We start from the raw sequence: 26559 nt of genomic DNA, 5'->3' as shown, positions 1-26559 counted from the left end.
CTCATAAAGGTGGCGTGTGTCTCTGCGTGTGGCTGCGCCACAGGACACTGAGGGAGAAGTTCTGAGATGCTGCTTTCCAAAATGGCCATCAGAACCCTGGGCTGACGTGAAAAGTAGGTAGGAAGGTAGGCAGATCAATTCCTGGCACCCGCAGGGGGAAGGAAGTGAGTTAGTGATGGGCAGTCAGATGATGTTTCCTGGGATGGGGTGGGGTACATGGCACAGGGCGTCCACTTCCTGCCGTGCCTCAGCCCTGGCTTGGTGGAGCAGAATACACCTTTTTCGGCTGCCCCCAGGAGCAATGGCCTCCAGTCTGAGCTGGATGACGTTCTGCTTCTTCTGCCTGGTATGAGGGAGGGGACAGGAAGAATGGAAACCCTAAATCCTATTGTTTCTGAGGATAATGTTCTGATATTCCAGTTGGAATTCTGAGGTTATTTTTACCTAGAGACATAAGCTCAATTCTCACTCACATCTGTAGTCCAGGACCAACTTTCCGTGGGTTCTAGATTAGGAAGTGTGTAGGGCCAGAGCTGACAATCTCCTTTTTACCATGAAGCTGATGAAGCTTACATCCCAGGGCCCCTCATGGGAAGCTTACGCACCTGGGGGAGGCCCTCACACCATGTCCTTCTGATCACATGTTTCACTGAGATATTTAACTGCAGGTGGCAGCCTCTGTTGTCTTTTTCCACATTGATCCCCATCCCTGCCCCCACCCCAACACTGCCCTAGGTTGGGGGTACTTGGAATGGTTGTGGGCATTTGTGAGGAACTTGAGTTGGGGATACATTCAGCAATAGTTGTCAAGACTGAGATGTCTTTACATGGTTTGCAGTTCCTTCTATGAATAGCTGAGTTACTGTGAAATATCTTGGTGTAGAAAGTCCTTCTACCCCTTTGGGACATGGATATGCACTGCCATAGGACTTTGTTCGGTGGCACCTGGCACTGGAAGTAGGTGGACAGTGGAGGCAACAGTTGATATATGCAAAGCCAGAAGCTAATCTATGAAATATTCTTCTAAATCTTACAACTCTTTTTTTTTTTTTTTGAAACGGAATCTTGCTCTGTCACCCAGGCTGGATTGCAGTGGCACGATCTCTGCTCACTGCAACCTCCATCTCCCGGGTTCAAGGGATTCTCCTGCCTCAGCCTCTCTGAGTAGCTGGGACTACATGCCTAATTTTTGTATTTTTAGTAGAGACGGGGTTTTGCCATGTTGACCACGCTGGTCTTGAACTACTGACCCGCCTACCTTGGCCTCCCAAAATGCTGGGATTACAGGTGGGAGCCACCATGCCTGGTCTAAATCTTATAACTTTTATAATGAAAGTAACTTAATTGAGGACTTTTTTTGTTTGACAATAATCCTAAAACTTTACTTACCAATAACACAAGAAGCTCTAAGAAACTTTTGTAAGAATGAATAATTTTTCAAAAAAAGATTAATCATGACAGAGGAAGTACAAAATTATCTTCAACCATCTCTATGGAAATTGAGATTGCACAATTTTTGTCATCTGAAGAGGCAGTAAAAGGTATTAACCAAAAAACTTAGGAAATATTATCGAGTATGATAGATTATATTTGTGAATTTTGTGATGTTTATGGCCTTTCCAACTTTTACATTTGTAATTTGTTGTGATTTTTTTCTTATTCTAAAAAATATTAACTTTAATACATAATTTTGTATTCTTAATTTGGTACTCTTTTTCTTAAAGAGAGTTCCGAAAATTATACATGCTTCATGATCTACAATCCCAAAGCTGCCATTGTAGAAAGAATATTCTGACCTATTAAATATTGACCTAGCAAAAAGATGTTTTAAGAGGTGGTGGCTGGCCAACAATTATTTTAAATGTGTAACAGTCACTGCAGAAACAGTCTTCTGAGGGCATTTTATAATTCAAATCAACATTTCTCAAGCCATCATTTGGTGGGTCTCTTGGACATCTGAACAATCCAATGTCCTCAAACACTTCAGTGGAGTGACATCCCCCGCACCCCTTCTAATGGATCCCTCCAAAATTCTGATCCTAATTCAGAGCTGAAAGATTGCAATAGTAAAGCCCATTACAAACAGGAGCAAAGAAATCAAGAAACAATCTTAATCCTAACGTGGATGGAAACAGGGTCCTCTGGCAGAGTAAATGGAAAGCAACAACTCCAGTTTGGCCAGAGGTCTCCTATCCAAGGATTAGTATATAAAATCATGCTCCAGACATGCTGAAAGCATATGCAAATAGCATATCTTTTATTTGGAAAGAAAGTCCTTAGGCTTTTGGTGTTCTGCAGAAATCCTACACTCCTGGCCACTTTTTCTGAATTTAGCTAGGTATCTAGATTAGGTAGTGACCCCAAAAGTGAGACTAGACCTAAAAACTCGAAGGCAATAATTACAATGATGACAGAGTGTGGTTAATACATTCTAGAAAGTAGAACCAGGCAGAAGAGCCCCAACTGGCACCTTGTTAGTGATGTAATAGTGGTAGGATGGCGTAGCTGGGAGAGCATGGGTTTTGGAGATCTACGTTTAAATCTGACCCTGGCTATGTTACTTAACCTCCTGAACCTCGGTTTCCTCATCCATAAAGCAAGCTTAATGATACCCACCTGCAAGAATGCTAGGACGAATGAATGCAATGCTGTGGGTAAAGTGTCTGGATACCAGAAGATATTCAATGAGTGATAGCTATTATTTCCTTTGTGAGTTTATGCCACCACGGCTGTTGGAAGGTCAAATTCTTAGACTCATCCATAATAGCTGCTTTTATAAGCAAGCGTGACTTTATTTTCAACAATGCTAATTTATTGGCTACTGACAGGCTGGCAGTTCTTGATTTAATGTGTTGGGTTCTCTTGATTTGTGAACCTGGTTTCTATTTATTAGAAGCTGGGAAATTTTAGACATTGCTCATGGATATAGGATTTCACAGACTAAATTTGCAAATGGAATGTTTCTCTCTACAGTTAAGTAACTATAGATTTTTTTTTTTTTAAAGGGAAAGAAAAGGAAATTGTAAGAAGGGCTATTCTGGAAGGAAAAGAAATTGAGTCATATTTCAGAGTGGTTAAAGGATTTACTATTCTACTCCAACTTAGAAGTTTTCTAAGAGTAAATTTAGTTCATTTCTCTTTTTCTTTTACAAATATTCGGTGGAAATCACATACATGACAATTCAAAGTATCAGGCTTCAGGATGTTCTCTGCACATTGAAGAACATTAGCAAAGGCCTGTTTACCATCTTACATTTTCAGAGAGATATAATATTGCCAATTTAAGCCAACTGTTTTCCTTCAGGTCGTACTGTATGTTCTCATTGGAATTGCACAGCAGGGGAAAAGCCTCTACAGAAGTCCTCCCATGCAATTATAATACCTGGAAACGTCAGAATTTTAACGCTGAGGACTATAACAGCAAATAACCACAAATACCAGGAAATGTGCAGACACTTGCTGCACATCTGTCTACACATCATGATTGCGGCATGAATGCTTGTGAGTAGGCTAACTCCTCTTGGTCTTGTGATAATAAACCCAATATAAAGCTGGAGGGCCATTCTGACTTTTTTAAAAAAATACTGTTTAAGAGTTATAAGAAGGCATTTTTGAGTTACATACATTTTGATTTAATCACATTTTAGAAAACAACAAGATAGGAATTGTCATTGATTATACAGTAAGAAGTGCAAAATTAGAGACATTATTATTCCTAATTGTATGCCCCTGGGCGAGTTACTTGATTTAATTAAGCCTTAGCTTCTTCAAGAGTAACATGAGGAAATGATACCTTCTTAAGTAAAGTGCCTGTGAAGATGAAATGAAATAATGTTTCTAAAGAGCCTATCTCAGCACTAGATGTCCAACAATGGTAATGATGACGATTTTAGCCTGTAAGTTACACATTGGATTTTAGCATCACACATGTTAACTTGTGAATTTGTATAGTATACATAATTGCAGAAAGTTTGTTGTTTGTTTGTTTGAAAACAGGCTAAGAATTTAGCTGGGCAGGCATTAGCCTGAAGGTATGTGTTGCGTCTTCTAACATACCTTACTTAACTGAAAGACTTTCAACTAAATCATGCTCTGTATGAGTCCACTTTCTAGAATTTATTACCACACTCTGGTGGCTATGGTTAATCATCGCTCAGGGACTTTTAGCCTTAGGCTTACTTTTGGAGCCACTACCTAAGCTAAGTATCTTAATTCAGTAAAACTGTCCAGGAATTTAGACATTTTCTGCAAGATACCAAAAAATTTAGGGACTTGCTTTCCAAATAGAAAGGAATGCTGTGTGTGCATACTCTCAGCTTGCATGGGGCATTATTTTTATTTTAATCTTTGGATGGAGGACTTCTGTTTAAGCCAGAGTTGATGGTTTCCATTTACTTTGCCAGCGAGCCCTATTTATGGGTTGTTTCCACTGGAACTTGATTTAAGATTATTTCTTGATTTTTTTTTCTCCTGTCTTTAAATTGGCTTTGTTTTACAGAATCTTCTAATTTGGGGTCAGGATTTTGGAGAGATCTTGTGATACACATACTTCTGTTATAGAGATTAGTGAGCAGAGGTTTGATAGGAGTTAGTCATGGTGAACTGTCTGAGGTTACCGAATTGTTCAGACATCCAAGAGACATACCAAATGTTGGCTCAAGATATGTCAATTTGAATTCTCAAAAGCTCTCCAGAGACTGTTTCTGTAGTTTGTTTTCTCTCTCATGTCTTTGCCCATGTTTTCCTGTGATGCAACAGCCCCTTCGTTACAGATTGTGATTTCTTTATATATTAAAGGTACTTCACAGTCTATCATACGTGTTGCAGCTTTTTTTCTCAGTTTGTTTTTTATCTTTTCATTTCGGTGGGCTTTTAATATAAAGTTCTTTTACATTTTTACATATAAAATCATTGAAAATTTTCCTTTATGGATTTGTTTTGCTTTTAGTTCTAGAAACACCTAATCCCATTTGAAATGATATAAAAATCACTGAAAGTGTTGGTGCAAAGGGGTGACATTATCAGAACTGTGGTTCAGTGAATTAGTCTGATACCATATTTGGGATAGTTTGAAGTGGATTGATGTGGAAGACAGAGAAGGCTGAAGTTAATAATTTTGTTAAGAAATTATAAAGCTCTGAAGTAGGTGGTATTTCATGTATTATATTTCTTGACTTTGTTTTTTCCCTCTGAGAAGAATTAATAAGATAATTTCTTAGAATTTATTGAACTTCTTCCTCTCTTCTTTCCTTTCCTATAAATATATAGATTGCATGTCCATTCCTAAGTCTGCAGGCCATTGCTAGATGTGCTGTGTGTATCATCACCTGTCATAGTTGGTACTAAAGCTTTGCTCCCACATTGACTGAAGGAAGGAAGTCAGCCTAGCCTCCAGAGCATCATTCCATCCCATCCAACCAGAGGATCACTTCTTTTTAATCTTCCAACAGATCCAGGGAATAAGCATATTGTGAAAAATAGAGGACAATAAAAATTATAATATGAGAATGTTGTGTTTCTACACATCCATATTAAAATAGTCAAGTAGAGGAATTAAAACATAAAGCAGGGCTGGGCATGGTGTCTCACGCCTGTAATCCCAGCACTTTGGGAGCCTGAGGCAGGCAGATCATGAGGTCAGGAGATCGAGACCATCCTGGATAACATGGTGAAACCCCGTCTCTACTAAAAATACAAAAAATTAGCCAGGCGCGGTGGAGGGTGCCTGTAGTCCCAGCTACTCAGGAGGCTAAGGCAGGAGAATGGCACGAGCCCGGGAGGCGGAGCTTGCAGTGAGTGCCACTGCACTCCAGCCTGGGTGACAGAGCGAGACTCCGTCTCAAAAAAAACCCAAAAAAACAAAAAACAAAAACATAAAGCAATACACTATAGTGACAGCTATGTCTGTGCTACAATATCCAGTGCCTTCTCAAGCAGATGCAAAAGCAATGATTCTCCAAGTGGAATCCCCAGCCAACAGCATCAGCATCACTTTGGAACTTAGTAGAAATGTAAATTTTCAGGCCCCAGCCTGGAGCAACTGATATACTCTGGGTAGGACCCAGGAATCTGTGTTTTAAAAAGTCCTCCAAGTGATTCTGATGCACATTCAAATTTGACAACCACTGGACTGGATTAGACCTCATATCTAGGTCTCTGACGTTCAGTCACTCATCACTCAGTCATTGTTGTATGCCTACTGTGTGCTCAGTTCTACAAACACTTATTGTACTCTAGTGGAACTGGTTGTATGATAGATGCTCAAGCGATGAAGAAAGGATGTGGTTACGCATATTGCTTATCTAAGAAGTAATTTTGATTTTACTCTAGTTTCCTGGCTCTCATTGATTGTTTCTTTCAAGTCAAGACAAATGTACTTATTGAAATTCTGTATGTCTTGTGCTGTGCTAACCACTGTAGAGAGTCCAAGCAATGATAAGACATAGCCTCTATCTTCAAGGATCTTACAATTTCATTGAGACCAATCAAACATGCAGGGAATAAACAGTGCCAGGTTAGAATATAGATTCAACTACTGAATTCAGTGATACCAATGTGGAGTATTGAGTTTCTTCTTTTACACTCTATTAGTCTTCAAATGACTCTTACCCAAACATTTTATCTTTGGAACAAAATTCACAAGTGCATAGAGTGTGAGGGAAATAAATGTCACCCCCCAACAGTGCATTTTTGGTATTAGATCCATCTATTATGATCTTTATTCCTGTGGTGGGGTAGATCCCCCCTGTTGTCCATTACCCTCTTTTCTAAGAGTCCTTATGTTACCTTAGTTCAAAGCTTATTTGAACAAAACTTGTCTCATAACTTTTGAATTTGCATAGAAGAATGGGGTGTGAAATTGAGAAAATGTAAAAAATTTCAAAAGATGGAATAAGATGGTTTCTGAAAACTATAGACTGGAGAAATTGACTTCATTCTCATGCAAAACTCACAGCAACTGTATTAAATAAGTGGGTTGTAACTGCTTAAAGGGGGCAATGGCACAGAGCTGGCACATCTTATCCATGAACAAATAAAGAGGAAGAATTCTTTTTTTTTTTCCCCTGAGAAACATTAGCTTTGTAGACTTGGAGGAAACTATAGACAAATTACTACCATTATGTGGATTTAGGCAGAAAGTCAACAAAGTATGTCTGTGTGATTAAGTTGGAAAAATATAGGCTACTGGTGGCTCCATAAAATCCACAAATCACTGAGCATGCAAGTCTAGAGGACTTTTTAATGGGGCAGTGTCAGCCCAGATAGCTCTCTCTGATGCACTGCCTCAAAGATCTGTCCTCAGCCCTTTTCTATTTAACATTTCATTAGTGACTGGAATAAGGGCATAGAGGGACAGACTGTCAGGGCAATGACTGATGGAATAAGGGTCCAAAAAATTCATGACAGGGTGGAATGATGACACAAACCTGACCACATAAAGTTTAATGAAGGCACAGTTGGCAATCTTTGTGGTGGTTTCACACGCACACACTCACACACGTGTGCCTCTGCAAGATTGCTAGTGTGTGATCTACGGGTAACAGCAGCACATGTTAAAAAGCCTTACAGGTTGTGGATGACAACGAGCTACAATGGATTCAACAACAGAATGATGCTGTTGGCCAGCGCTGATGTGATTGATAAAGGAACAGTGCCTGGAGGAAAGGCTGTAAAACCCCTCTGCATGGTGGACTGACAGATCTTACAGGGGAATATTGTGTTCAGTTCTGGATGCCATGATTTGCAAGGGCACTGGGAAGATCTCATCATTTCTTCCTGATGCTGGAAGACTCTGAAATAAACATGACCCAAACTTCTAGAAATGCATCAATTCTAGCTTTACAGGATAGCAAAGAAAAGGAGTCGAAAAACTATTAAATAGCCACTGAAAAACCACTTTTGAGCATCTGGATAGCCTTCTGGATAGCCATCATAGTGGACCAAAATATAAAAATCCTGAGAAGAAGAAAGGCAAAGTTACTCTATGGCATTTCCTCAAAACACAAATGGGATACAATTTTCCCTGTAAAATGAAAGACAGCATTTCAAGGAAAATAACTTTGCAAAAGTGGTAGTGAGTTTCCCGGTAAAGTTGTTAGAGGCTGAATTATGTCTCCTCCTGCCAAGTTTCTCTGTTGAAGTCCTAACCCCCAGGACTCTCAGAATATGACTGTGTTCGGAGATAGGATCTTTAAAGAGGACAGACATTAGGTTAAAATCAGGTCCTTAGGGTGGGCTCTAATCTGGTGTGACTGGTGTCCTGATAAGAAGAGGAAATTTAGACATGGACGTGGACAGAGGGAAGGTGATGTGACCTCTCAGGGAGAAGACAGCCATCTGCAAGCAAGGAGAGAGGCCTGGGACAGATGCTTCCTCCATGGCCCTCAGAAGGAGCCACCCCTGCTGACATCTCGATTGCAGACTTTGCATCTCCAGAACTGTAAGAAAATAAATTTCTGTTGTGTTAGCCACCCAGTCTGCGGTACTTTGTTACAGCAGCCCGAGCCAACTATGCCGAAGTTAAGTGAGGGCTGAAGAGGGTGGCTGTTGGCCAGCTCCAGCATTTGTCACTTGCCGTGAGGACTGGCCTGAGAGTTGTAAGTCCCTCCCCAGCACTTTGAAACACCTTCCTAAGGTCCCTATCACTCCTCTGCCCACTTTCCCTCGCTTCCTGGTCTTCGGGGATCTGGATACATCCTTGATTATCTGCATGGTTTCCATTCCACACAACTGAATTCTGGCTTCCACTTTAGTTCTAGTTATTTATCACAATGTTTAGTTTTGCCATGTAGAAGTTTTAAACTTCTATAAAGTCACGTTTGTTTACCTTTTTCTCTTGTAACATTTTTGTGAAGGACACAGTTTCCTATGCTTGGGTTTCAGGATTTCATCAGTGGCTGAAGGTGATTGGCACTGGAAAATACAGTATATGGTGGGTCCTCGTGGGCTTGGCCTGCCTTTGGGAGGGGAAGAGATGTGGCTCTGCAGTGGGAAGTCAGGCAGCCTAACTGGGACTGCTGGAAACAAAAACAGTGGGCTGGATGCTGAGAAGGAGTCTCTGCCTCCTGGCTGGGGGCATGAAACAACAGTGGCTGTTTGGCAGCAAAAAGCATGGCCTGAAGGAAGCTGCCTCGGGGCACATGCCAGCGTGCTAAGTTAATCAAGTTGTGGCTCATCACTTTTTCCCTGGCTGAGAATTCTCCCGAGCCTTTCCTGCCTGAGGGACCTTGACATCAGCAAAGGCCCTTTTGGAGTTGAATGAAGACCCACGTGCAGAAACAGCAAAAATGCCAGTGAAATGGGTAATCTAGGAGTGTTGTTTAGTTTCTAACCAAATGCTCCTTAAATCCGGTTTATTTAGTTCTCACGATTTTTAGATTTCAACATTCAATTATGAATGAAGCCCATATCAAACTTGAAACAACTCAAGCCCCTCATTACCTATTTACAAGTAGTTTTCTGCTGGGCAGGGAGCATTTTTTCATGGCCTGCTGTGAAATTGACACACTTCTAGCGGTTTCTGTTTTGTTTATTTCAGTGTCTTTCGGAAGTACCAAATGCTGTAGGCACAATTCAGGGAATTGGGCTTATTAATTATTTGAGTTCCCTCTCTAAGTGGACCCAAACAGATCTTTATGAAATAGATGAAATACACAGCAGTAGCCAAAAGGGTCAACAGATAAGACTGTCTGGTTATTCAAAAAAGATGAAGAAAAATATGTGAAGTAGTGATGAAAAATAAAACTGCAAGCATCTGCCTGGCCCAACTTCAAAAGCAGGTGAGGGTAGTTTAAATTTTTTAAAATTTAATTTAATTTTTATTTTTGTTTTATTTTATTTTACTTTAAGTTCCAGGATACATGTGCAGAACGTGCAGGTTTGTTACATAGGTTTACGTGTGCCATGGTGGTTTGCTGCACCTATCAACCCATCATCTAGGTTTTAAGTCCCACATGCATTAGGTATTTGTCCTAATGCTCTCCCTCCCCTTACTCCCCACCCCCTAACAGGCCCTGGTGTGTGTTGTTCCCCTCCCTGTGTCCATGTGTTCTCATTGTTCAACTCCCACTTACAAGTGAGAACATGTGGTGTTTGGTTTTCTGCTCCTGTGTTAATTTGCTGAGGATGTTGGCTTCCAGCTTCATCCATGTCCCTGCAAAGGACATGATCTCATTCTTTTTTTATGGCATCATAGTATTCCACGGTGTATATGTACCACATTTTCTTTATCCAGTCTATCACTGATGGGCATTTGGGTTGGTTCCATGTCTTTGTTATTGTAAATAGTGCTGCAATAAACTTACATGTGCATGTGTCTTTATAGTAGAATAATTTATATTCCTTTGGGTATATACCCAGTAATGGGATTGCTGGGTAAAATGATATTTCTGGTTCTAGATCCTTGAGGAATAGCCACACTGTCTTCCACAGTGGTTGAACTAATTTACATTCCCACCAACAGTGTAAAAGTGTTCCTATTTCTCCACAGCCTCACCAGCATTCTATTGTTTCTTGCCTTTTTTATTGCCATTCTGACTAGCATGAGATGGTACCTCGTGGTTTTGATTTGCATTTCTCTGATAATCAGTGATGTTGAGCTTTTTTTCATGTTTGTTGGCCACGTAAGTGTCTTCTTTTGAGAAGTGTCTGTTCATATCCTTTGCCCACATTTTGATGGGGTTGATATTTTTCTTGTAAATTTGTTTAAGTTCTTTGTAAATTCTGGATATTAGACCTTTGTCAGATGGGTAGATTGCAAAAATTTTCTCCCATTTTGTGGGTTGCCTGTTCACTTTGATGCTAGTTTCTTTTGCTGTACAGAAGCTCTCTAGTTTAGTTAGATCCCATTTGTCATTTTTGGCTTTTGTTGCAATTGCTTTTTGTGTTTTTGTCATGAAGTCTTTGCTCATGCCTACATCCTTAATGGTATTGCCTAGGTTTTCTTCTAGGGTTTTTATGGTTTTGGGTTTTTTTGGATTTTGGATTTAAGTCTTTAATCCACCTTGAGATAATTTTTGTATAAGGTATAAGGAAGGGGTCCAGTTTCAGTTTTCTGCATATGGCTAGCTAGTTTTCCCAGCATCATTTACTGAATAGGAGATCCTTTCTCCATTGCTTGTTTTTGTCAGTTTGTCAAAGATCAGATGGTTGTCGATGTGTGGTGTTATTTCTGAGGTCTCTGTTCTGTTCCATTGATCTGCATGTCTGCTTTGGTACCAGTACCATGCTGTTTTGGTTACTGTAGCCTTGTAATATAGTTTGAAGTCAGGTAGTGTGATACCTGCAGCTTTGTTGAGGATAGTTTAATTTGACTACACTGAATCCCATCCCATACTGTCAGGGACATTTCACAGATGGCAGCCTAGCAGCTGTATTGTAGAAATATCCATCAAGACACATACTTTTATTTAAGACTGGACTTAAGAGGGGAGCAATATATGTCACAGTGGTCTTGCAAACTAATTCAGGCCATGATTATATATGTTAAAGCAATAGATTTCCGGTTTCCCTACTTTTTGGTTCAAGTAGTAGTCAGATAAGAGATTGGTCTGAGGCAACTATACACTTAACCAAGTTTTTCTTGTATTATAATAACGTGGCCCACGTCATCACTTGTTAAATGTGAGTTTCAAGTGATTTTTGTCTTATAGTGAAGGTAAATCCCAATAGGAAACCCGTGATGCTGATGGTATCATAGTACAAAGTCTCAGACTTCATACACGAATGCTGAATTCAGTCCAGGAAAAAAATGTGCATGTATATGTGAATTCATGTGTGTGTGTGTGTGTATGTGTATGTGTGTTTGTAAACACCCCTATTAAAATAATTAGGCATAAACACTAAAGAATACAATTTAAAAAGCATTATTATTAGAGATTTTACTCTAATCATCAACTCTTCTTAATTACTGCTTAATTTAACTCTTTTGTCTCATAGGCACAAACAGACCTAGGCTTTCAAATATATTTTAGAATTAAAAGCTCTCTGGGCTGTACATATTGTTCTGATACCTTGGGGTTACAGAGCATGTTAATGTTAAAAACTCCTGTGGCTTTGAATAAATAAATGCACTGAGCTTTTATAAAGCAGTTAAACTCATTCATTCATTGATTCGTTCATTCATGCATTCAATGAGAGACATGGGCCAGGCACTGGAGAAACCATAGTGAACAAAACCAGGTGTAGAACCTATTGTCATAGAGCTAAGCGTCAAGAGGGGAAAACACGTTCAGCTAATAATCACATATATGAGTGTAAAGTTACATCTGTTCCCCTCTGGGGTGGCACTGGCAGGAGGGTGGCTTCCCTGAGGATGAGTTCATGCCAATGAGGTGGGGAGGAAGGAGGTTCCAGGCAGAGGGAACAACACCAGCACAGACTGTGCAGTGGGAGGGAGTCAGGAGACCTGGGGAAGGAGGCCTTGAGGCTGTGTTTAGGGATTTTGGCTTTTATCCCAAGAGCTACAAGGGTACAAAATGCTAAAGTTTGCATTTTGAGAAGATCACTCTGGTTGCAGTGTGGAAAACAGATTGGATGTGAGGAGAGGAAGAGGAGAAGGGATGGTAGCTTATTGAAATGCTATACATGGTAAATGTGAGTATTAGGGCTACAGTTAGACTAAGATATTGTATCTTGTTCTCAAGGATACTTAGTAGGGAAGGCAAAAATTCAGATTTAAAATTTGTTTGGTAGGGAAAACAGATTAATTAGTTTTAGAGTTCTTGTAAATAATTAATTTTAGAGTTTCTGTAATTAATGAGCATCTAATAACTCTTCTATTTTCTCTTGTTCTCACAAAAGATAAAAACCCAGAGAATGTACAGCAGGAATCTATGTAGGAAGACTAGGCTCCACTCTGAAATTATTAACTAGAACATTATAAGCTTAATAGATATCTCTAAGTTTCAATTTCCTTAAATCTATGATGTGACTTTGCTCTCATAAAGCTATTACAGATGACATTTATGTGATAAATGCACTCCCATTAGGGTGCAAAGGTCTGATAACAGCACTAGCTCCTCATTAATTTCTGCTAAAGTGTGAAGGGCTGATAACAGGGAAATGCAGCTTTACAGAGGCAGGTACCAAGATTCCTCAGGTCTAGTCTAGTGTCTGGTACATGTTGTTGATATGAAATAAAACTGGGTTAATTCTCTCAAGTTATTTGTGTTTTGAAAGAATATGTTTAATCATATATTGGAAGAAATTTCTAGTGGATGAATTTTAGACAATTGTCTATGAAGGTTGTAGAAATCATTTTAAGTAGCATTGCCTTCTTGATATCAAGATATAACAACACACAGGACTACTCTATCTAAATACTAGGTTTGAGCTGCCACTCTTCTTTCCCATATCCAACTTCTTTTTTGGAGACGGAGTCTCACTTCTTCTCCTAGGCTGGAGTGTAATGGGGCAATCTTGGCTCACTGCAACCTCCACCTCCCAGGTTCAAGCGATTCTCCTGCCTCAGCCTCCCCAGCAGCTGGGATTATAGGCATGTGCCACCACGCCAGGCTAATTTTTGTATTTTTAGTAGAGACTGGGTTTCACCATGTTGGCCAGGCTGGTCTCAAACTCCTGACCTCAAATGATCTGCCCACCTCGGCCTACCAAAGTACTGGGATTACAGGCGTGAGCCACCGCACCGGGCCTCCCCATATCCAACTTCTTATTGTCACGTCACAATTCTCCCATGAGTCCCAAGAAAGCAGTGAGACTGATTTTCGTGTGTTGCTTACAGAACTCAATCACGCACACCCCCTAGGTTTTCATTTTAGGACTCTGATAACTGTGGAAAAGACAATTTGGACTAAATATTTTGAAAAAAAAAAGCAAGCAAGCAAGCAAGCATTTAAAACAATCTTGCTTAGGACTACCAGAATGCAAACTAAGAAATATAATTTTTTGACCCTAGAGTAGTTCATGGCATGACCCAAAGATGAGAATCTATTCATAATCTGTTTCTCTGAATCCATGAAGTATTGTGGAATTCCTGTTTCACTCGCCAAATGAAATGATCATTCCCCCAGGACCCACCCCTGATTTCAATGCAGAGTGTCTTTCAACATAAGTCCCAGGCCTGACTCTGAAATGTTCTCATGTTGTGGGCTCAGTCCAGCAAGCATCCCATAAGAGGTCTTCCCTGGGGTCAAATACAAGTCAGTCTTGAGGTGGGAGGTGGAATGGCCCAGCCGCCCTACACCCATCAGGCTGGATAAACATTAGCCACCCCTGCTGGGAGTGGCACAGGTCCTGCCATCTCTTGGTGATCTGGCTTAACCAAGACTGGCCCATCCCTTTCTTGAGCTCTAGAATGAATCAGGATGCATTTGGTGGACCTCAATGGTACAGCAACTAGTGAAACAACATTTTGGTCCATAAAATTCAAAGGTAAGATGGACTCTGTTTTATAAAAACATTAACTGAGATAAATTTTGTTTTGTACTTACACACAGTTTGGCTCATTTGCTACTTCACAGCTCTTTCAGTCTAGATAGGCAGAGGAAACAGTAGCATGTTTTTGTTTTGCTTACCCAAAGTAACTCTTTTTATTTTTCCTTCTCCCCAGTGGATTGTGTAGTATTAGGTTGGCGCAAAAGTAATTGCGGTTTTTGCCATCACTTTTTGTCATCACTTTTTGATGGCAAAAACTGCAATTACTTTTGCGCCAACCTAATACTATTGTTAGACAAATGAATGCATCTTGTTAACAAATTGGCTGGAAAAACCTACTTCTAATTCCTCTGGCTAACCAGAAATATCAAGTCAGAGTAAAAAATAGAGACAGCTGTTGCCATCATGGTTTCAGGTTTCTGAAGGGACCTTTCTCCCACAGTGAAATGATCTCACTAGACCTGATTCTCATAGTTTGAATACAGGCACTACTTTATTTCCTTTTACTAATCAACTTAACTGGTTATTAGTTTTTACAACTAATAAATGCTATTAACAAATTGCCTCTCAATTTTAATACCAAAAGGGTTTAACTTACTTTTTTTCCTTTTTCCCTTTCAAATTTTTTCATCCTTTGCTCCAGTCTTGTGCAGACCAAGCTGGACCTCCCCATCCAGTCTTCACTGATCACTCAGGCCAGGATGGTTTCATGCCTCTCAGTTTCCCCAGGGACAGTGCAATTTCACCTCACCTCACAGGGTTGTAGAAAAAGAGATGTCCTCGTTCATTGGGATGAGAAAGACGTTGGACTTTAAAAACAGTCACGGGTTTCCTTTTTTGGGTTGAGTTAAAATGTGAACTCGGTCTTCAGGTGCTGCTGATTTGGTACCACATTTAGGTTTTATACAAAGCTGACCCAAAGACTTGGCCCACTCCACCCTCCCTTGTTACCGGGGTTCACACACAGTCCAGTGAACGGGCCACCCATCCTTAGGAGGAAGTGGGCCTGCTTCCCTTAGCTATCACGTGGTCTGAAGCGATAATGGTTCTAGGTAGATCCGAAAGGAAAGCCAAAGGAAGAGCCGGACAACAAAAAGGAATGAAGAAAGGAAAACAAATTCAAGGGGAGTAACGACGGGCCCCAAGTGGCCTTATTATATGAATAGACTGCAGATAACTACATCTTTCTACCGCAGCGCTTCATAAATTCTGTCATCTTGTTAGGATTGTCAGAAGCACACTGACCTCACTTCCTCCATTAACGAGCTTGCCCTATTTTGAGGGGAGATTCTTTATGAACACACAGCCCGGAAACACCTCATAAACAGCTTGTCAGCCTTGGAATTCTGGAAGTAACGAATTCCATGCCAAGGAGAGGGAGGGTGGCACCCCAGAAGCCAGCTGACCCGCAGCAGAGAGGAGCCTGGCACAGTCGGGGCCGGGCAGAGGCAGGCGCACAGCTGGGTTTGTGAAGCGGCTAACAGCAAAGTTTAATCCCTGCTTACCGAGAAAGGTGTCAGAGCTAGATTGGTGGCTTTTCACGCAATCACTAGGTTCTTTTTATTTGCCTGGATGCTTTCTCTTTTTGGTAAGACAGAGGCGGCCAGAGCCCAAGCAAGATTCGGGGTTTGGAAGGGAGGTACGAAACGGCTCATTTGCGCACAGCCTACTCTGATGTTTTCTTTTTTGTTTTTGAGAGCCACTGCAAGACCCCAGCCATCCCTGCAGCCCCCCAACCCAATTATCTTCTTTGAGGCTAGATGAGGAAAACAGCTTTACGTTCCCAGTGATCCAGGATGGATTAAATGGTCAAAAATTGCATTCCGCTTCTATGAGACTGAGTTTTTGCTGAAGTCTCCAGTACAGTCATGAAAAGATTCTCGACTCTATAAAGGTGAGAAAAACTCCCCATGGTCAGCTTATGTACGGGGCAAGCTCCATAAAGTTGCTCTTGCTGACTAGCCTCAGTTTTAGTGTCTTGAGACAAACTGCATCAAATTATATATAAAAACAATGCATCCCAAATGCCAACGAAGACCTTATCTCTTATTCCTAAGGTGTTTCCTCTCGCTCCCCAGTGAGCTACTTTTCACCCCTGTTGATTTACGCTCTGTTGGTGGACACAAAGGTGGGCCGAGCACAAACTGTTTAGTGCTTGCATTGGTGCCTTGAACAGATAATGAAAACAGCTCAGTGGCCAGGACGCCCTGCCCTTTCTTTCCCATAATGATGGCACCAAAACCTTTCACAATGAACATGGTAATCAGAGCCTGTGGACAGGGAATGGATTCATCAAAATTCACTGGATGCATTTTAGAGAGGGTGGAGGTGGGGAGCAGAGAGGCAGACAGGAAGATGAGCTCGGGACTCACCCCCACTCTTATAGGTTTCACATCTAGCCCGGCGCCAGGTGGAAGGTGTGTAGGGTCATCAGTTATTTCCAGTTGCTATTTTGGTCAGCCACATAAAAAATATCCCTGACAATTCTGAATTGCATGTATAAACCATTTTATGGCTGTTGGTCTTGTTGCTCTCTCCTCTCCTTCTCAGTTTTTTTCCCCCTTCTGAGTATCCCATATTTCCTCCTCTCTGCTATATCCAACATAAACATTTATCTTCTTGGACCATGTATTCAAAAAAAAAAAAGGTAAAGGGAATAGTAAAAATACAGAGTCAAATGTGAGTGGCAGAGCTATAATTCTTTATGAAGTAGCAGGTAAGATTGATTGTCAAGGGTCAAAAGGCTAGGTCAAACTCCGCTCATTCGTCAGCTGAATGTCATTTTTGTTTTCCCTGTCACCAGATAGCTTTAAAAAAAATTGCAACTCCTTCCTCATTATCTGGGACTTGGCTCCTTTTCTGCCATCCAGTATTAATGAAACCGTGCTTCAAGCCTAGCCCTCATCTTCTGAGGTTCTTCTTCATGTGCTGCCTCTCTCTCTAAAGCACTGCAGAGAGAGCACTGTTTCAAAGGCCATTTTCTCCTGCAGCCACGTTGGGAAATTGCCACTAGAGTGAGAATGATTTGAAAACACACACGAGGTATAAACGTTTGAATGAACAAAAATGTAATTAAATCATAGCCGGTCTAAAGCTTGTGATCCAGTGTAATTGGATGGTGGCAATATCTTTGCATCTCATAAAGAGGAAAACAAGATGAGATGTAATATCTGGAAGCCATTTAAAATTATGTGTCATAAAGAGAAAAATTTTCCCCTTATAATTATAGCAGGTCACAACAACATAATGCAAGACCTAAAATAATGCATTGGCATCTAATGTGCCATCCTCAGCAGGTCAAATGTAGGTTAATGCTATCAAATAATCTCACCTTCAAAAGACTCATTTAATTAGCTCATGTTTAATTATTCTAAAATGAAAGACAGTGGTGATTAGATGGGAATTAATTTGTGAATTTTTAAGCACAGATTTGCCAAATGCTATACGTTATCAGCTAGAAGAGGTAACCCAAATTTATATCCACAGCCAGATAAAAACTTAAAGTTTAAACCTTAAGCAATGATGCTGAGTTCCTTGTTTTGTAAACTTGTGCTTTTTTTTTTGTTTTTTTTTTTCTGTCCTCTTTGCCTCTAAATATTAGTTCAGAGACCTGGACCAAAGTGGCTTGATAAATCCAGATTAAAATTTTCTTTATAGTAGTGACATTATTTGAATCAATCGTCTAATCTTCTCCATAAGTACTTGCAATTTTCACTAGCCCATCTTACTCCTATTGGTTGGCAGCCACGTGGTGTGAGTGAAGTCTTTTATGAGCTGGGGAATTTTGCTTTATTTCTATTTCATAATCACAGGCCTGCAGTCCCTGAAGGAGGACAGGTAGTCACCACATAAAGTCCTGCAGAGCATCTCAGGAGGTTGCAAAGAGAGGGCATAGCTGGATTTGTAAGATTGACACATGGTCTGCTTCTTAAGGAGGAAAAAATAAGGATGACAACAAACAAAAACGTTCAAGGAAATTCTCAGTTAATTTAAATTTACCTAGAAATGATAATTAACTTTGAATATAACATCTATTGATTTTGTAGCACGATATGTTCAGTCCCTGAAAAATGGCACTCGCAAAGCCATTCACCAGGTTCAGCTTGAAGAACTTGATTAAAAGGAATATAGCCTACCCATGTTTAGAATCGAGAATATCAGAGCACAAAGCTCAAGAACAAATTCTGTACAGGGAGTGGCTTGGTGGGGAGACTTGTCTAGGCAGCCTGAAGCTTTTAGCACTGTCCCAGGGAGCTACTCAAGCGAAAGGTGCAAGGGAGAGGTAGGCTGTGGCAACAAGAATGTTTCCGGTGAGATCTGGATTCTGAATGGGGATGGGTGGGGACAAGTAGCCCTGGGGAAGGAGTTGTGAAGAGCAATTCAGGAGACGGACTAATATGAAAGAGGATGTTGTCCAACCCAAAATATGAAATGGATTTTTAAAACTTGTATATCTGTGTGTACAAGAAAGGTGCTGACATAAACACGTTAAAAAATACTTTTCCTTAAGTCATATTTTTTTTCTAACTTTGGATGGTGCTTTATCTTATCATTTCTAATTAAAGAGAAATGATTTTACATTTTATCATCCTGAGTCTTATGCCTATTCTTTGTAAATGTCACTGGGTGGTGAGAACTGAGGCCCAAGTCCGTCTGACTAAGCTGAGATGGTCCAACAGCAACACTGCTCACACTACTGACAGCAACTGTGAGGAGGAACACGGTCCAGAGATGACATGACAAGCCCCATGAGGATTGCCCCACACTACAAATAATAATGGAAATGTAACATCTCTGGCTGAAAATGACCTGCGTGCTATACTGTGGGGCTAGGGTATTTGTTTTAATCGACTACCAAAACCAAGGCTAACTATTTTGAACCATAAATTCAGATTATTGGAGAAAACTGTTAAAAACTGACTGTATACATTTTCTTTTAAAACATCATTTTGATGTTGTTGAATGATCAACAACTACACTAGAATTTCAAACAATTCGGAACTGAATCACAGACAGACCTATTAGTGAAAGTTGATAGCTAATATTTTTCACAATCGAATCAGAATACTAAAAGACCTTGACAATTTTTAATGTGGGCATCAACTGAAAAAAAAATGAAGTCCTGCTTTTAGGTAAAACAAAACAAAACTGTATAGCTGCAAGATCAGCAAAACTTGGCTTATGACACAAACAAAAAACTTTATTTAATTATATAACCTAACAGTTTGACTTGAAAATAAAATGGTCACGTGGTGGGTGGTTTCATAGCTAGAACGGAGTTCATAGCAAGGCTGGACCAGCCCTTCTGGGTCTTGCTGTCTAGTTTCCAGTGCTGGGGCTGGAGTGGCCCCCTGTATGTGTGGCCTGTGTTGGGTAATGCTGGGGCAGGAGGACCTGTGGCCAGGCAGAGCTGCCAGTGATGCCTTCCAGAGGCAGCTGGGAGGAGGAACCAATGAGGAGGGGTTCATGGGGGGAAAATAAGCAGAAAGGGAGGTGTGAGTGCTACCCTAACATATTTCAAGATGTTCTCCTGAAAAGAAGGAATTATAGTTAGGTAGCTCCAGTTTAGGGGAAGATCAGAAGCAATGTTTGGAAGTTGGAGAAAACTCACCGTTTTGGGCTCAAAATGAAATAAGGGTTTAATCTTTTATTCTAAGGATGGAATGTGCTGTCTTGACAATCTTTGAATACCTCTTGGTGGGGCTGAATAGGCAGAGGCTGAAGAGCACCTGGTGTGGAAGGATGCTGAAATTGCATGGGGGCTTGGCATAGACGTCCTCCACAACTCTATGTCACTATCAGTTTCGGTGGCCAACATTGATTGAGCATCTTCTATGTGCCAGACACTCTGATTCAATGAAGTACCTAGTGGTGTTGTCAGCATCTACATGATATGTTCATTCACTGCTTTTTTATTATGTGGTCTCTACTGACCACGATTAGGGAATGGGTTGAAAACTATGATGACTACGGGCACTGTAGGACAGATGATTCACGCACAATCTGCTTAAATGATGGGATTGCAAGCCAATGGACCAGGTGGTTGTATCTCCAAAAAGCATTGCAATTTTTCACTTCACCAAGGTGTTCATGAACAGAAGGCTGATATGTGATGAAGAAGAAAGGAACTAGTGTTTGCTGAATGTCTGCTACTTGTGAGTCACTACGCTAGAAGCTCTATATTAGTTTATCCTTCTCTGTCCTATGAGATGAGCATGATTATGCCCCTGTGACAGCTGAGGATGTTGAAGCTCACAGAGGTGAGGTTATTTGCCATGTCACATAGCTGAGAGGGGCAGAGGTGGGCTTTGAACTCAGGTCTGTCTTATTGCAAAGATGGTGGTCTTGACACTGCAGCTTATTGCCTCTGAGGATAAATAGTCCCCTGAATTGTTAACATTATCTCTCATAAAAGCTAGAGCTTTGATTATAATTGAAAGAAGATTAAACAATTAAAAAGAAAACATAATTCAAAAGCTCGGTCTTTAATTATTTTTTAGTGTTTAAAATGTACCTGCTCTTTGATCTTATTTAGGCAAATAGTGTTAATTGCTACGAACCAAGCCCCTTCCCATTTACCTTTTACATGCCTTTGACTCCAGAATTTCCCAGTCAGCAATCTCCCCTACTGACAGTATACAGGTTCAGTCAATACACACAGATACCAGAAAGCCCCCCTGAGCATCTGTTATATACAGAGCCCTGGGCTGGGTGCTGCGTATACCCTCAAGGCCAGTGGTTTTCAATTCATGTGCCCAGAAATCACCTGACATTCTTGAGAAAATGCAGGCTCTGATTTAGTGGGTCTTGGCTGGGGTCTGGGATTCTTCATTTCTTACCAGCTTCCAGGTGATCTTGGAGTAGCAAAGCACCTGGGAACCAAAGAATGACCCTGGACAGGTAAGACTTTAGATCATCAGATGATTGACCCAAATGTTTTTTTCTGTGTGTGTCTCCTGGAATCTGAATGTGAAAGGCAAAACCAAACACAGTTAAGAGGGAATAGGCCCTGAATAGAATGACACACAGCTAACACTTACATAGTACTCTGCATACATGAACACATTTAATTTTCAAAATGACTCAGTGAGGTTGGTAGACTATGACTTTCCCCATTTTTTGATGAGAAGCTAAGGCCTGGGAGGGTGAATAATAGCTAATAGTAACTAGAAATCTGGATGTTAGCTTTAAGGCGTTGTGCATTAGAGCAGGGGTAACATACAGGGAGAAGAATCCAGGGGAGGGAACCGGGACTTTGAGGTCTAAAAGCCATATCACGCGCACAAGCCTTGAGGGAACTATGATATTTAGCCTGGATTTAGAACTTATCTTCCTTATCATTTTCTTCAGTTATTTGATGAGCTGGTTTGAGGAAGGAAGTAGGTTTATTTTATGTTTATTTAGGTAACTATTTGCAAACATTGCTTGTTGGGCTATTAATCTTGAGAGATGCTGTGTCGGTAAAAAGTGATGCTGTGGGCACAAGCAGGCTTTGTGCCTGTTCCTCATAGAGACTCACAGCATCCATTAGCCTATTAAAAGCTCTGAAAAGTCCCTGGGGAAGCAGACTCACTTGACATCTTTTAAGTAAGGAATTTCATTCTTATTCCACTACAAACTCCCTCTCTGCCTTATGGAAAAAAAAAAAAGATACCTCAAAAAGCTGGGCATGGTGGCTCATGCCTGTAATCCCAGCACTTTGGGAGGACGAGGTGGGAGGATCCCTTGAGGCCAGGAGTTTGAGGCTGCAGTGAGCCAGGATCATACCACTGTACTCCAGTCTGGGAGACAGAGCGAGACCCTGTCTCTAATAATGATGATGATGATGACAATGATGATGATACCTTTTAACATTCTATGAAACTAATTTGCATCCTTGGGACACACTTTGGAAAATGCTGATGTCAACTGGCGTAATAGGGCCAAGGAACGAAAGTTTCACATCAGGGAATGAGATTCCAGAGTAATATAAAGAACTTTTCTAACAATCTGACCTGTCCAACATAAACTCCCCATCACCAGGAATGTTCAAGGAGAGGCTAGAAAACTGTATTTGAGAGAAATCTGAGCACATCTGGAAAGACACACCATTTACAGAACGGGTAACTCAAACGTTTTACATTGTCCTGTTAATTCTGCCCCTTAATTTGACAGTAAGATTAAACCATGCTGTGGTTTCTAAAACAATGACATTAGGAAATAATGTTATATAAGTACTGTAGGTAGTTAAATTATTTTGGATTCACTGCTGAGCCAGGATGTTTCCTCCTTGTAAACTGTGTGTACCCCGCCATCCTGCTACAGAAACACTTTTGTGATCCTTGGCTTGGTTAACAGCTCTAGAGTCTTTGAATCTATGTAATGTAGCCCCCAGCCCCATCTTGTTGGTAAGTGGGATAGATGTATGATGGTATAAATCATTATTTCAGAGGTTCCCTCCCCACTTCCCACTTCCCAGGTTAACTCTCTCACTTGCTCTCTGGGGCTAAAGTTTAAAAGAAAAAACTGTTTGGTCAACAAGTAGAGATGAGGCTTAAGTACAGATGCTCGTGGGAAGAGAAGCTCATGGACTCCTATTCACCCTTTTGTTCACGAATTCACTCCATCAATCAGCATTTATTGCAAATCAATGTGTGTCCTGTGCTGGGAATATAGAGCTACATGCTTCCTCCCTTCTGGGAATAAATGCTAAGATCATATGCAATCCTGAAAACAGGTTTAGATATGAGGATGGGGAGGAAGGCACCAGGAGTGGGAAGAAAGCAGAGGAGCTGACAGATGGGGGAACACGGAGTTGCTGGGGATGCTACTGAGAAACTTCAGCATCTTGTGTAAAGTCAAGGGCCAGTCTTTTTACAACATTTTATATAATTTTCAGATTTCTTTCCTCTATGGCTGATTGAAATATGTATTTTTTCAAAATCTAACTCACATGATTTAAAACATAAGGTTTTTGGTCCTTACCTGGGGAGTGTTTTAGTTTTACAAAATGTTGAAATCCATATCATTGCCATGCAAGTTTTAGAAACATGTAGCAATTGGATCCAGTACAAATATGTTTTAAAACAAGCTGGCAACTCTCCCTATATTCACAAATGGGAATTCCTGAACCATTGCTACTGGCTATGGAAACAAACCACACATTCAAAGGGCCTTTTTGCTAGTGGGTGAGTTGGGCAGAAAACTATGAGTGACTAATACATGATGTACGATGAGCATGGTGGCCATACATCCTACAGGTTTTATGGGCAGTCTTGAAAAATACCTTGTCCCTTTGTCAATCTGTGCATCATGCATGGAACCAAACATGGCATCAGAGTTTTCAGTGGGAACTATCTGCAGTGAGGGGGTATATTACAGGTGATAGAAGATGAGTTCCAATCCTTGCAGGAGGAAAAGTCCAACAAATACAGTTGTGACAAATTAGAAAAAAATTTGTTGATTAGGAGTCTGAAGACTTGGGGATAAAATCCAGGATTTGTCGCTTTCTGGCCAAGCCACTAGAACAGCTTAGGTTTCCTTCTCTGTAAGATGTGATGGTATCCCCTGTGAGGGATGCACGCTGTGGGCTTGAGAGCTTCATGGAGATCCCCATGGCTGACCCAGGTCCAGGGGGAGTGAAGCCTCCAGCCTTCTTGTGGATCCTACGGACCTTGCCTGTGAGAAGCAATGATGCCTAGACCCACCCAGACCATCTTTATTGTTACGGACTACAGATATTTGGGCATCTTATATGGTCAGAGGAGGAGGAAACAGACCTTGAAATAACATCATATTCTTACCAACCTTGACTGAATTTAACTTGAATTAGGAAGAAAAGCCGTTTCTTATTTCTTGAGTGGCATGGAAAAGCCCAAACCTGTTATGATTTTAATGGCAAACACATTGAAATACCAAACAGAAAGTATTTGAAAGCTAGCACAGAGAAAGAGATGTGTATTTCTCCAAAGGATATAGTATCTTACTCCCACTCAGAAGGCAATATTACTATTTTAAAGAACAAAGATCAAATTAAATGTTCATGTGCTGTCACCAAGTATGTCAGTATATTTATGAACAATTCAAAATTTGAACTGTTTTCCAGACAGCTGGTCATACGTACATTAAAGTAGTTATAATAACCTGTCAGGAGAAATTTCCTCCAGCACATTCATTGGAGAAAATACAAGTAAGAACGGCAGCCTTTTCAAACCCCACCAAATCCCTTTATCTTGTGAACAGCTACTACCACAGCTACAAAATCCACAGAAAGCCAGAGCTCACAGGAGTTTATTATATGACTTCCTTGTAAATTTGCTCCCTACTGTGAAGACTTTCGGCTACAAACATGCACTTATACAGAAAGAGTTGCACTAGCCCAGCCTGAGATGTGTTAAATGGAATCAGTCAGATCTCCAATATACAGACTAAGTATCTATCTTAATCATGTGTACATCAGAAAAATTTATCTTACTACCAAATCTCTTTGGCAAAGGGATTTCCAGCCTTCTCTAGACCATAGGATCTTGATAATACCGGAGAGGCTTGGTTCATGGTGTAGGGGAAAGGTTTGGCCTTGGAGGCAGAGAGTGAAATTTGCATCCTGGTTTTGTCATTTACTAGATGTGTGCTTAAGCAAATCACTTAAATGGTTTAAGCGTTTGCATCCTCTTGTATTATCTGTATCCTTTTGTATTATCTGCAATAATTTAATAATGCATGTGTCACACTTTGAGAGAGTACAGGTGCTAAATTTTTAAAAAGTTAGAAAGGAAAATAAGTTAAGTGTCTTTTGGCTGAGCTATCCAGAAGCAGTGTTTCTTTAACATGTTCATTTGGTAAAATCAGCAGGTCTTGGGAACGAGTTAAAATAAAGTAAGCTTAAAAAGTCATGATTTGCTCAATAGCCAAAAAGTGGAAACAACCCAAGTGTTCATCAGCAGATGAATGGATATAGAAAATGCTGTGTATACATACAATGGAATATTATTAGTCTTAAAAGGGAAATTCTGATACATACTACAACATGAATGAAACTTGAAGACATTACCCTAAATGAAATAAGCCAGTCACCAAAGGACAAACACTGTATGATTCCATTTACATGAGATACCTAGAGTAATCAAATTCATAGAGACAGAAAGTAGAATGGTGGTTGTCAAGGGCTTGGGAGTGGAGGGAATGGGGAGTTTTTGTTTAATGAGTACTGAGCTTGAGTTTGGGATGATGAAAAAGTTCTGGAGATGGATAGCAATGATGGTTGCTTACGAATGTGAATGTACTTAGTACGACTGAAATATACACTTAAAAATGTTTAGTAATTGGGAAAGAGAGAAAAATAAAGGGCATTCAAATTGGAAAGGAAGAAGTTAAATTGTCCGTATTTATGGATGACATAATCTTATATATAAAAAAACCTTTAAGACTCCACCAAAAATCCTTTAAAACTAATAAATGAATCCAGTAAAGTCGCAGCACACAAAATCAACATTCAAAAATCGTAGCATTTCTAAATGCCAATGGTGAACTATCTGAAAAAGAAGTCAAGAAAGCAATCCTGTTAACAATAGTTCCAAAAAAAGAAGTTACCTAAGAATAAATTTGACCAAGGAGTTGAAAGAGCTCTACAATGAAAGCTATTTAAGCACTGATGAAAAAAATTGAAGAGGATACACATAAATGGAAAGATATCCTGAGTTCATGGGCTGAAAGAATTATTATTATTAAAATGTTCATACTACCCAAGTGATCTATAGATTCAATGCAATCCCTATTAAAATACCAGTGACATTCTTTACAAAAGTAGAAAAACAATCTTAAAATTCATATAGAACCACAAAACAACCCAAACAGCCAAAGCAATTTTGCACAAAAAGAACAAAACTGGAGGCATCACATTACCTGACTCCAAAATATACTACAAGGTTATAGTAACCAAAACAGCATGGTACTTTTAGAAAAACAGACCCCAAGACCAACAGAATGAAATAGAGAACACAAAAATAAATCCATACACTTACAGCGAACTGATTTTTGATAAAGGTGCCAAGAACACATATTGGGAAAAGGACATTCTCTTCAATAAATGGTCTCACAAAACTAGATATCCCCATGCAGAGAGATGAAACTAGACCCCCTATCTCTCATCACATACAAAAATCAATTCAAACTGGATTAAAGACTTAA

General features: G+C 40.2%; 1 protein-coding gene and 1 long non-coding RNA gene across 10 annotated transcripts in view; one reads left to right on the top strand and one right to left on the bottom strand.

The window, feature by feature from the left end:
- The window catches only part of POU6F2 (POU class 6 homeobox 2), a 491407-nt gene that overhangs the window by 160170 nt on the left and 304678 nt on the right, over positions 1–26559 (bottom strand). The gene's annotated exons all lie outside the window — the stretch shown is intronic.
- Positions 15752–16215, top strand: LOC107975770 (uncharacterized). The gene is made up of 2 exons (XR_001719206.3): positions 15752–15982; positions 16092–16215. It is a non-coding gene; the product is annotated as an uncharacterized LOC107975770 (long non-coding RNA).

The sequence above is a fragment of the Pan troglodytes genome, chromosome 6 (genome assembly GCF_028858775.2).
Source record: "Pan troglodytes isolate AG18354 chromosome 6, NHGRI_mPanTro3-v2.0_pri, whole genome shotgun sequence".
Taxonomy (NCBI): domain Eukaryota; kingdom Metazoa; phylum Chordata; class Mammalia; order Primates; family Hominidae; genus Pan; species Pan troglodytes.
The sequence above is the reverse complement of the archived record's forward strand: the minus strand, read 5'-3'. Positions and strand labels throughout refer to the sequence as shown.